General features: G+C 41.4%; 1 protein-coding gene across 17 annotated transcripts in view; it reads right to left on the bottom strand.

Moving 5' to 3' along the window:
- The window catches only part of BBX (BBX high mobility group box domain containing), a 165,714-nt gene that overhangs the window by 101,912 nt on the left and 50,372 nt on the right, over positions 1-13,430 (bottom strand). Inside the window, exon 3 of one of the 17 annotated variants that reach the window (XM_064467983.1) lies at positions 3,513-3,658. The exons of the other annotated variants lie outside the window; for them this stretch is intronic. The gene's annotated coding sequence lies outside the window, so the exon portion shown is untranslated. The remainder of the gene's footprint in view (positions 1-3,512; positions 3,659-13,430) is intronic. 17 annotated transcript variants of the gene reach the window in all.

Here is a 13,430-nt window from a genome sequence, read left to right as displayed (position 1 = left end):
CACAAAATTATAAACAAGCTGTGTCTGCAATAACCACCACACACAAAAACCCCAACCCTGCAAAGACTTCTCTCTGGAGAAGAGATAAGGGATCAAACCAAACAAAAATCCCAGGTTTCTTTCCCCCCCACCCTGTCTTGTTTTGCTAAGGAAGCCCTAAAGTCTCTATTGTGTTATCAAAGAAACCCCATAAAAATATATAAGGTTACACCAAGTTTAGACTCAACAGTAATTTAAATCAGCGGGCACGAGAGATGGGAATACAGACAGACCACTACTGAACTACTGACACCCTCATATTCAAAGGGTTTTCTTATTCATCCTCAGACAATTTGAGATTCTGCTTTGCCTGTTACATGGAAAAACAGCTGTCACAATTCAGATAACGACCTACAGTACCTGTACCAGGCTATGGAAATAAAATTTTACTGAAAGATCCAGAAAGACTGAAAGCAAACTGTCAGCTTATATGACGCCCAAAGACCTCTCCGGCACCGCTCTGTGACATTATTCCGGAGCATCTCTTCATCATAGAGAGTCCCCACCAAAGCCAAAGATAAATGAGATAGATAGGATAAATAAGATAAATATAATCAGGTTCATTAATTTCATATTTTTTAGACTCTATAATATAACTAAGCATCCTGTATACATTGTTATCACCTTGAATGGGTATTTAGTGAAGAAAAACTGGCTACTTCTGGTTTTTTAACTCCTACCTGATAAAGTTCTAATGCAGTTTTTATTGCTTTGCACAATAAAAGCATATGGAATGCAGAGTGTGTTTCAAAATGGTCTCACTGGAAAAAGTAAACAGTAATTAATTTGCCAGAAATCAGACTTTTTATTCTGTTGTGCTACACACGTAATGAAATAATGTCAAAATTGAAATAGTTGAGAACAGTTTAACATGCACAACTTTTGGATTTTGTGGCTCTATCAGTTGTTTATTTTACTGTACACACATATTTACAAGAACTGGGAAAGGGGATTTTTATCCTTAGAGAGTGGGAGAGAGACTTCTGAATTATGAGTTGCCTTATGACATTAACGCCTAGCAATTTGCACCTCAGAAGACCATTGATGCTGCAGCCTGCTAGAGCTCAGTGACGGCATGCACTGTATGCAAGCTCTACATCAAATCAGAAGCCAGTTACATCACTCAGTGAGTGTTCAGTATTTGACATTTTGCTTTCTCCAGATTACTTGTGTCACATAACTTTTCGTAAGCCATTGTGGAAATTCAAATCAGTAGCAAAAGTGGCAAAGACTTCTAAAACTTCCTACTTGTTTAGGCTACAGAAGTTGCATTTACATATATATTACATATATAAGATTACACAGGAAATCACATTAGTAAATTAAAACCAACTCAGATGCTTCCAGTTCTTATTTCAGTCCAAGAGTCATTAATTCTCAGTTAGCTTAGGCTGGTTCCACAACACCACAAAGCTCAGAGGACACCAGGGGAATAAAGCTGTAGCGAGTGTTGGAATTTACATCCATGACACGTGACTTATCAGTGTGTCACAAAACCCAGACTGATTTCTGACGAAAGAAGCCACAAAGCTGAAGCCTCGCAAGACAAATCATTTGGAGAGTTCACTACTTTGATTTAGATCAAATAGATTCACGAGCTTAGAAATTGGACTAAGTTACTGCAATTTGAGTAGCTGAGCTGTGCAGCTGACCATACATGCACACTTTAGCCTACAGCAAAAGCCAGGTCAAGCACATTTTTGGCGTATGACAGTCAAATGATAAGAGATTTGCATGGAGAAAAATCAGTGAAAGGAGATTTCTGGAGTCTACCGACTTTACCTCACCACTGAGACAAGAGTATTCCCAGTAGAAGCTGCAGATACTCAGTTATCTAAACTTTCTGCTGAAACATACCCTCTGCCAGTGGTCTGCTGCAAGGTCTATCCCTCCAGAGCACCAGACTGGTGTTCACGCTACAACACCCACCAGGGGTCCACATTTTGGCTACCACTGTCACCGTACAGAAGTCTCCATACATGAAAACAATGTGCATGGTGTGTCCTACCACACACCTGGCCACAGACCTAACACGGAATGGCCAGCTCTTAATGCATCTCTGGTGATACAAAGGGGGACACAGCAGCAGCTGGCAAGTGGCTGCAGTAGGCAGGTAATGGAAAGCTATCCTACTACAGCCAAAGTCTGAGATACAGGTTTGCAGATCAGTGACATTGCCCAACCCATTTGTTCACAGCTGAACACACAATTAAAAGGCTCAGACACAGAATCAGATGCTGGCCAGATACTGGTTATACAACTCATCCTAACCCAACAAAGCTACCGGCCAGAGTCAAAAGCAAACAAGGACCGTCTGGAGCTCAACGTGTGCCCTGCACTCCTCAATTTCTGCATGAAGGAAATGGCATAAGACTGGATTCGCTGAGGCTTAATCTAAGACAATATAAAAGATTTAAATATCAGCTTGAGTTGGAGGAAAATGGGGAAGCAGGCATCTTCCTGAAGAGTGAAACAGCATTAGATACCACAAGTAACCACCACACTCTTGAATCTTGTTACCTATTTTAAGTCACAGGTCACAACCTCAGCGAGGCCACTTTCTTCAGCTGACTACACCGATTCACAGTACCTAGATGATCTGCCCCATGCTATCAATGAACAACTTGCGCACCCTGAGCTCTAGAAACCACTACCTCTGGCTTGACAGGAGTAAAATTTACTCACCTGCTTCCCATCAGGACTCCTGGATGAACAGCAACTACTGCTAAAACCAACGCTAACTAGAGAGAAGATTTTGAAGTATTCACCTAATCTCTAGCAAAGATATTATTCCTGGTGAAGACATCATAGTCTGGAAGCGCTGCAGGCCAGAGGTGCCTGCCCAAGCCTGGGGACATGAGCTCAGGAGCCCCTCTGGACCCAGTCGGTCACCATCTCTATGGGAAACAGAAGCACCATGGAGACACAAGTAACTGGAAACAGAATGTCCGCTCCCAGTGGTCATCGGGGTGCTGCTTACCTGTTTGCTTAGCATGGAAATGGTAAGCGCACCTGCTAACGCTTCAAATACTCTCTCCTTTTGAAAGGATCAAGTTTGAGAAATGCCATCAAGCAAGTGGGAAGTGCAAGCAAACCTGCAGGTGTACCCCTACAGCCTACAACAGCCAGTTTCACAGCAGTGGTTCAGCCTCATTTATCAGCTCAGTAAAAGCCACTAATGGAAACAACATCATGCCCTACTACAAAGCTTTTCCAGGAGCGAGTTATATGTTACCAGAACTTTCTATGTTTCACATATGGTCATTTCCAAACGCTCAACCAACATAACCCTTGGCCTAAGGATCTCACAGCTTAAAGAGTACCTGACACTTGTGTCTGATACAGAAAGCTATATAAAACAGTACCCAACCTCCAAATTGGAACAGGCTCACAAAGAAGCTAGAAGTCTGAGAACTATCCCAGCTAACCATATTATGTGTTTTGATCCTGGGTATATTCAGAATTACACAAACCTGAAACTCTTCAGGAACTTATCCACATACACTTCGCCTGAAAAATCAAACAGGGTGATACAAGCGTGGAAAGTGCTCTGCACCATCACCTCCCAAGGATCCCAAGTCTTGCCTGGTACCTCCTAAGAGATTTTAGTTCTAAGAGGCTGAAAGACAAAAAATAATAAAAAAAGGTAAATTAAGGAAAGAAAATAACACAGTGGCATCTCGTCTGAACACCTCCTGACACGCCAATGCATCCACCAGAATTAGGACAGGTTGTTGCTACCTGCTTTACGCTAGATGAGGAGAGAGAGGGAGAGAGGACTGAGAAGAGAATGGGTTTATCCTGACTTTCAAAAGAAATTTTCTTTCTCCTTCATCCACAGCTTTCCCTTTGGGGAGAACAGGGTGAGTAACAAAAGGGATGATCTGATGATATCCAATTGATAACCAACATTACTTTCATAGGTTAATTCAGCTTATGCCCCCAAATATAGCCATGCAACAGAATTTCTAATTAAGACAAAGCTTGGTATAAGGCACAATGATTCCTAACATTATCCATATGAGCAGAAGTTACTTTCAGTTGAGTGTTTGTATAGCTTTGACAAGTTTGCAAACAAGGCTGTGAAAAGACAGTTGAAAAAACAGTCATATTTCCTTTTGTGTGCTCCTGGGCTCTTCCAGACCACTCTGAACTACTGGGAACCAGCCTCTTTGCCTCGCCAATCTTTTCCAAGCCAGCATATGGGACCTGCTCCCAGAGACACACGACACTTCGGTGCAGGAAAGAGGTGGTTGACAGTGCACATTTGCCTGTAAATTGGGCACAGCAGAGACAGGTAATTGCTATACCTATTGCTATGGTATGCAGCAACTTCTGAGAGAAAACAGCATGAGTTCCCAGTTATGCACGTGGGAACACATTAGCCATGAAATGATGTACCTGCAGTGGCAGTGAAGTTACTGAGACCAGGAAGATACGTGTGCACAGACACCTAAAGCATGATAAGACAGGTCCTGACAGTGTGTCAGTCTAATTCCAATACACCTAACATGCTCATTTTAGTGATCTCATCAGCCTAAAATATTTCTCTAACCTTAGTACAGTCGGCAGTACCTAATATTTATTTAGTACAACATATACAATATATTACTGTTCAATGAAAAGCTTCTGGGAACTATAAACAGATAATTGTCAAACAGAATAAGGCAAATTTTAATTCCATTTAACTAATTCTCTTAATTCTACACATGTTCCCAAAAAGGCATCCATCACAAGCAGCTGTAGATCACCAGCACAATCCATAGTCTAACACATTTTTCACTGAAAAAATGTTTACCTAGAGCATGAAATGTTTAGCGCAAACAAAGGTTATTCATTTGATGATACCAGAATACCTAAGTGTAATGACATTGCTTGTTTCCCTGAGCACCACTTCTTAAAAGTACATTAAATGGGTAAGAAAAGAAACTCTTCTTTCATTTTCAGCCCTGATTCACCCAAGTTTTATTATTCCTTAGAATTATTCAGGTAAACTAGAAAAAGAAATTAAGCAAAAACATTAAAGCCAAGTCTTCAGTAAGGAGAAGTATACATCCAGCTTCTTGTAGCTACGGAGAGGACAGTCAGGGTGAGGCAAGTGAACACGACCATCTGAAAAACCAGAGCTGAGCAGTCCAGGGAAGCAGAAAACAGAGCAAAAAAGGAAGGGGGAGTGGGCAGAGGTAGAAAGGCAGACACAGATTCAGGAAAGACAAGCTGAACTACAACTGTCAATTACTCTTCAAAAGCCTTTGTGATTTCTCAAGTGTTCATTCAGATGAAGGTGTGTCTTCCTGATATATCTCCCAGCAGTCAACCTCTTCAGCAAACACCTTCTGAAGGCTGCCGCAGCAGCTCTTATCAGCCAAGCACAACGCTGCAGTCTAGCATCACCTTCAAGTATCATAATTCCAATCTCAGTGTGCTGTACCTGCTATTGTTTCAGGCAACCGATAACATGCTTATAAGTGAGAGGAGGCAGGAAAATATCTTCCAGTTGCATATATTCTTCTTCACTCTTACACATCTCACATGTTAGCCCTTATTAATGAGCCACACAAATTTAGCGTCCGTTTGCCCAAGCTGCAAGAATAATTCATCTAAGAAACAAAGGCAGAAAACATAGGGTGCCGAAAGAGTTCTTTGTGCTAAAAGGAAGAAATCCTACTGCCTTTTAAATATCATGCGTGAACAATGTGCATGTCCTTCACTTTGGTTCTGTCGAACATTGCAACTCACAACAGGCCTGTGCCAAACTGAGAGGTATGTTTGTGCGTAATTGAGGTCACTGCTCTGTTCTCAGGGCCTGTGCAGGGGGATATTTACCAGTCTTCACACAAGAACAGCTGAAAATGAAAATGCACCAATAGAGAGAGCGAGCTCGGGGCAGGGATAAGAAAAGGCCTTTTCGGTGCTGCTGTTCTCATCTATCAAGATCATTATACTATTAATAAGGTAAGTAGAAGATAAAAATCTTACAGAGAGAACATCTTAAGACCAGAGCAGATTGCAGGTAAATGGGACTGAGTCAACAACTGCATGATTTCAAATAAAAGTCATTAGGAACGCTGGAGTTTGGTGTCTAACTCTGAAGCTTCAAGGACTTGCACTTTCATGTTTCTTTGGTTTTAGTTTTGGTTTTGTTTTTTTTTTTGGTTGGTTGGTTTTGTGGGTTTGTTTTGTTTTTAAATAGAAGCATCTAATGAAGTCATTAGATACCCTAAAACCTACGAAAGGCCACAGCAGGTGTACCTCGGAGGCAACTGTGGCCCAAGGATATATCCGTCTTGGGGAAGGTACACCTCGAAGTGTCTGTGGCTGTAGATAAGTCTGTGCTGCAGCAGGTACCCCTTGAAGCATCCGTGGTTGTGCATGAGGTCATGCCAGATCACCTCAAAGTGCATGGCCATGGATAAGCCCACAACAGAGCATGCTTACTTCTGGAGGGACTGAAGCCATGAGGCAAAGCCATGTTGGAGCAGGCTTACTTCTGGAGGGACTGCAGCTGTGGGTAAGGCCATGCTGGAGCAGGTATAGCTCTGAAAGCATTGAGGCCCATGCAGAAGGCCACGCTGGAACAGGCGCACCTCAAAGCGACTGTGGCTTTGGATAAGTCTATGCTGCAGCAGGTGTGCCCCTGGGGAGACTGTGGCTCCTGGGTAAGGCTCCACTTGGAGCAGGTACAACCCTAAAGGACTACAGTCTGTGGATAAGTCCAAACCAGAGCAGGGGCAAGGGGAGGAGTTCATTACAATGTTAAACCTGATGGTCTGATGCAAATGGACCAGGGGTGGAGACTGTAATGGAAATACCTTTAAATTGTTCTAACCCGGGATTTGAGTTACATATTATGGAAATTACTATATCAGAAACCCCTTGTTGCTAGCCAGGCTGGGAGCAAGGGGAGGAGTTCATTGCAATGTTAAAACCTATAACCTGGCCCAAAGGGGCCAGGGGTGGAGATTGTAATGGATATACCTTTAAATTGTTGTAACCTGTGATTTGAGTTGCATGTTGTAGGAATTACTACAGCAGGAACCACCCGAACCAATGGAGGACAAGCCTTTCAAGAAGCAGTGCAAGTACAGCAGTGACCCAACCTGAGCTGGTTTTGGTGCCCAGTAACTCCACACAACACCCCACCTCTCCTGTCCTGAGTGATCACAAAAACGGATGGAGACCAAAGCCGTGGACTAAATGATATCAGTGTATTTTATCAAAGGATGGGAAGGAGGGGGTGGAGGTTAATGAAGTTGTATTGGATAGTGTGGAACCTGAGCATGATGTAAATGGTATGGAATAAGGGGTGGATACTGTCCTGGTTTCAGCTGGGATAGAGTTAAATTTCTTTGTAGTAGCTAATATGGGGCTATGTTTTGGAGTTTTGCTGGAAACAGTGGTGATAATGCCGAGATGTTTTAGTTGTTGCTAAGTAGCAGTTACACTGGTCAAGGACTTTTTCAGCTCCCCATGCTCTGCCGGGTGCACCAGAAGCAGGGAGGGCGCACGGCCAGGACAGCTGACCCCAGCTGACCAATGGGATATTCCATACCATATGACGTCCTGCTCAGTATATAAAGCTGGGGAAGAAGAAGGAAGGGGGGACATCTGGAGTAATGGCGTTTGTCTTCCCAAGTAACTGTTACGCGTGACGGAGCCCTGCTTTCCTGGAGATGGCTGAGCACCGGCCTGCCCATGGGGAGTAGCAAATGAATGCCTTGTTTTGCTTTGCTTCGGCATGCAGCTTTTGCTTTACCTCTTAAACTGTCTTTATCTCAAACCACGAGTTGCCTCACTTTTACTCTTCTGATTCTCTCCCCCGTCCCACCGGGGGGAGTGAGTGAGCGGCTGCGTGGTGCTTGGTTGCTGACTGGGGCTAAACCACAACACCTATGAAAGGAGGACCTGGTAATAGCAACGTCTCTTTATAAAAGTAGTCTTCAAATTCTTGTGTATGAAAAGGAATTTTATCACAAATAGCTGATATTCCCCCCACCCCAGCCATTCTTATGCCAGGTATCAGGACACTTAACTGCAAACACCATTACTAAAGGAACCTTTTACTACAATATAGGCATATCCCAGATGGTCTCTCACTGTTTTTGAAATCTGAGATAACAAGCAATATAACAGAGTTACATTTATGATCCACAAGACAGTGTTGAGTGAATCAATTCCATTACTGTATTTTATTAACATACCTCCTATTGGGTTATAAGAGAGGGAAAGCACAGTCAATACAAGTAAGCAGGCATGAAATTTTAAGATTGGGAGATGGTTGCTTTTTATTAATCTCAATATCATTTAAAAGAAAATTACGGAAGCCTTTAATGTTAAGGAATTTCCTATGTTGTACCTTAAAAAGGTCAAGTTTGGCTTCATTCTCTGTGCAAACTGCTTCCCCCCTGCATCACAGAACCATCTTCAAATTTCACACTGGGGAACTAGTACAAGGGATGTAGTGCAATAATGGTGATTTTGGCCCCAAATATCAGGCGACTCATATCTATCTGCAATATTCTTTTGTTAGTTCACTGAAAGGAAATTTAGTGGACTCAGTAGACTTTGAGGACAGCACATATGCATATACACAGTTTCTACAAGGTCATGTACGTATAAAGTGGGAGACGGAAAGGAATTGCCCACCAATCCCACCAATGTTATTTCAAATAAATCAGAGCAAGCAAATTTCAGAGCACTGAAGGAATGCAGAAAACACAGCAACAATGAAATTCTTCTTGAAACATCTTTAAAATGAAGATGGTAATTCTTCTATTAGCTTTATTCAAAAACAGTGATGCATCAGAAAATGTTTATTTTCATTAGACAACTATTTCTTCTTCTTTGGATCTAATTATTAGTTTGTAGTAATTTATTCAGAGAGGTACAAGCCTGCCCTCTAGTGACTAAAATATGCAAATTTAGTGATAAGAAAGTATCTTTTTTTCTTTCCCCCTTTGAGCATTAAAACATTTGAATCCTGATGTTTCCTGCTTGTAAGATAAGACGGGACAGACAAAAAGCATGTAAGAAGGTTGGATTAAGATCATAAAGCTAAGTTGACCAGTGTAGTTTATTATTTTTACCTCATTTACTGTCTCTCTTTTACCTAGCGCAGTTTGTATGTCTTTGACATTCCATGCAGCCCAAGACCTTCCTGCAAGATTCAGGTTTTTTGTTGCCTTCTTCCAACAAACCATGTGGCTTCCATAGTGCCAAAGAAAACCAAATTGGACTGGCTTAACCTTGTTCTTGATGAGAACAAGTTTAATAAAAAACCCCAAAACTTAACAAAAGAAAAAACCCCAAACATACAAACCCCACAAGTAAACCTTGCCGACTTGCAAGCGAGGTTTCCTCTTTTTTAGGATCTGAAAGAAAACACACAAATTCAAACACTAAAAAAAAAAAAAAAAAAAGGAAATCAGAGGAACTGGGTTTTCAAAAGGAGTATGTGTTCGATTTGAGGTTGAAGCAGTTGGGGAACAGGAAATTATCTCTTCACAAATTATAACTATGTATTGCAAAAGCAAGCATTTGGCATCCCTGAGTTACCGCTTAAGGCCAAGAATGCTAAAGCACTATTGGATGAGTCATTTCTTCAGGTGTCCTGCAGATTACTGAGGAAACAGTTCCTGAACCCTGATCCTCTTAAAAATGCTCCTCATGCGATGGAATACTCTTGGAAGGCTGAAAAGCCACCTTGGGAACAGAAACAAACACCTCCATCTGCTTTGTCAGATTAGGTAACTTTACAGCTTGTTGTTTGGTATTTGGGGAATCAGTCTTTTGTACCTCCAAATCATATTCTATGTTCAACTCAGGCACACAGATATGGAAAGTTAGATGGTATGATTATCCCATTAGTGTGTCACAAATTCTGGAAAATCCAGCGGTTTCTGCTTTCCTTCAGAAGAAAAGAAGTGACAAAGTGCATAGCTGCAGAGGAATGTTTAAAAATGTAAGTCACATGCATGGGAATTTAAACACAAAGTTGAAAAAAAGCTTCAGCTGACCACTGTGACATTCAGGGTTTAGCATGGAGCTGAAATACAGCTTACATGCCATATTCATTATTGCACCCTGACCCATTTGTAATAAAATTATATAGGCACCTGAAACCGCCCATCTCATCTGCTGAGGAAGGACCGGCGCCTATCAAAGGATGACATGGAGACCCCTGGCCTCCTGCTATAGTAAAGTGTAGGGCACAAAGCAAACCCCCTGGCCAGAGCTTGGTGGAACCATGAAGATATTTAGAGAAAAACACTTGGAAGGCCTCAGATTTCAATTCTATAACCTCAAGACCTGAGGCGGAAATTTTCAAGCCTCCTATTTAATATGCAATATACAAAGTAGATATTTAAAATTATTTACTATATACGCATTGTTTGTATTTTTTATATATACACACACACCCCTAACCTGAACAAAAGAGACTACAAAAGAAGGAAATTTAAGCATTCTGTGAAATTTGTTATACTGCTAATTTATACTCCACAAGACATGTTTTTTTTTGTTAAATTGTCCAGTCCTCCTACGTGCAGCAGCAACCTACATGTTATTTAACAAACAAATAAATATACTGATATCTCATTAATTCTGCAAACAGTAGTAACGAGGGATGTTTCAACTCCAGCAGAGATGCACACATACCCCTTTATTATTCTGAACAATACTAATTTCAAAAAATCTCATCTGGATTTCTTTAACTGCATACATTTTAGCTGCATTGTCCCAAATTAAAAACTTTGCACTGCCAAGCTGCTATTTACTCTACAAAATGGAGAAAGTATAAACGCATGAAATTGCGTTAGGAGTAAATATCCTTTCTCTAAGTACACACTCTAAAAGTAGCAATGTAGAACTGACATTTTCTGACTCAGCAGGTCAGCTCCCTGTCAGCGCTCACTTTAACGACAGAAAGAGCTTTATTAGTTCTTAGCCCTATTACCACCACCGAGCCAACAGAACGACAAGCCAATAAACAGATCGCAGCCTCATCTCCGTGTCACCAAAGCTACCCACCAGGTTTTGTCTGCAAGACCAGTTTCTGTGCATGTGACCCCTTTCCCTTTCTCCCACACTCAGCCCAACAGGAACACCGAGCTGCCAGACAAGGCAGAACCAGGCCTAAAATTAACTTTGTCAAGTACAGTAAAACACCAGGAAGAAGCCAGTTAACTCCACCACCCAGGCTGTACTGAGCAGGACAAACAATGCACATTCCTATCGTTCTTCCAGCTTTTGCATTCAGCAGATTTGTCACAGAAACCCTACGACTAGCCTCCAGCCTGACAAGCCGTTTTCATATGATAACACTGAATCTACCGGGAATTCCTGGGTACTCTCCTCCGTCTCCCACTGGTATGCTTCCCAAGTGAGTCCACAGACACGCCACCTTCAAGCCACATTTCTAGTTTTACAGAAACGTTTCGGTGGATGGACAGACAGACACCCGTGCAAAATCACTGCAGCACTCCTATGTCTGGAACTATAACCATACCATTTAATTAGCTGAAGTAACTGTGACTCTAAATGGTTAGTGGTTGGGAGTACAATTTATCTTTCGAGGCTCATTTGTGCTATGTTCAGCTCAACAGGATCCTTATCCTTATTCAATTCTCTTTTAATGCTGAAAAATAAATTGGAAAAGCATGAATATGCCCCCATAATAGAAAGAAAGAAATAAAATTAATGATAAAATCTTCTCCATTGTTTTGTCTTTAAATCATCTGACAGACTTTCGTATTAAAAAATTAGAGCTCTTTTACAAGAGACTGGAAAACAGTGCAGTGAAGAGAAAAAATTATGACTATTAATTCTTCTTAATCCTACAGAACACTATTAAATACTGAATGATGATGCATGAGGAGAAAAAAAGGAATATAAAAGAAATTTTTTTAAACTCTCTCACTCAACAAAATCTTGAAGGGAAAAAAAACACGCACTCAAAACCCCAAAACACTCCCAAAAATCCCACCCTACCCCACTAGTCATAGTGCAGCAAAATACTCTGACACTAAAATACCTTTTCCTACATTGCAGCTGCCAGTTTCAAAAATCAACTACAGCAGCGAGTTCTATTTTCACACCTTGTGATCAAGCAGATTATAAAAGATGGTCTAAATAATGGGCTCTGGGTCCATGGAAATTATGCAGAAGAGGTAACAGCTCAACTTTCAAGGCAGCCCTCACATAAGTTTGGGTGCAATAAGAAGGTGTGCTGGGGCAGGAGCACCATCTTACTGTGGATAGAGTAGAGCTTTGCTGGCAACAAGCCAGGTGACCCACATGCCTACGTAGAGCCTCACGGCTTTGCCAAAAGCTTTTCCTATTTAGACCCATGAAAACAAACTTGTTTGGATGCTGGTCAGTGACAGCGCCCACCCCTTTGCAGAACCAGCTCTATGATGAAAACCTTACTACACAGGAATCCTCAAGGAAGCATACTTTCTCAGTAGGCACCACTCCACAGTCTTCCAAATTCTGGATCTTAATTAGGCAGGTTTGTCATGTTTAGCGCTGCAGGCCATAAATGGCTTTTCCTGTAAAAACTGGGAAGCCATGTGAGACTGGATACGGCACTGGAGGTGTTGAGAGGGCGCTCTCTACTCCAGTATCTAGCTGGCACCCCAGGACATCCATCTTATTCCAGCTTTCTGCAAAACAAGGGACAACACTGCTTAATGCCTCTGTGAAGAGTCCCAGTAATGCAGTAATAAGGAGCATTAGAGGTCACCTAGGGACTATTATTCTCCATTGCTAAATCACGATTTGTTTCTGTAGTATACAATAGAAAGCAGCTTTAAATTCACAGCAGGAGTAGCCTTTTATGATATAAAATATTCAATGATGATTAATTACCCAAAATAAATTTCACCATAACAGTGAGTGGTCAGTTAGAAATCACTTGAAAAACAATTCAAACTTAAAATTAAAAAATCCTAATTTTTTTTTTAAGAAATGCTGATGTCTTGGGTTCTTAATTGCTTTGTGCAATCACACAGAGATACAAACATTTATTTTAATATGTAATTACAGAAAGCATCTATTCTAAGTACGTTCTTCCCTCCTCATAAAAGACATTTACAGACACCACAGAGCTGTTTCTTAAAAATTATTAACTGGAAGGCTGACAGAAAACTGAAGCAACCTGGATGGGCTGAAGGACAATGTTTTTTTCCCCTTCATCAATACCACACACAGACCAACTCAACCACTGTCATCCATCAGCCCTGCACCTCTTCCTTAGAATGAGTTCCAACACTGTGAGCGTCCCCAGCGTATTAAAGAAAACCACCCCAGATAATCATGACTGCCTTGGGAGACTGATGCAGCAGCTGGTCATGACCCTGACAACAATTTCAGTAATTATTGCATTTTTATTA

Source organism: Phalacrocorax carbo, chromosome 1, assembly GCF_963921805.1.
Source record: "Phalacrocorax carbo chromosome 1, bPhaCar2.1, whole genome shotgun sequence".
Lineage (NCBI taxonomy): Eukaryota > Metazoa > Chordata > Aves > Suliformes > Phalacrocoracidae > Phalacrocorax > Phalacrocorax carbo.
This window is presented reverse-complemented; position numbering and strand designations above follow the sequence as displayed.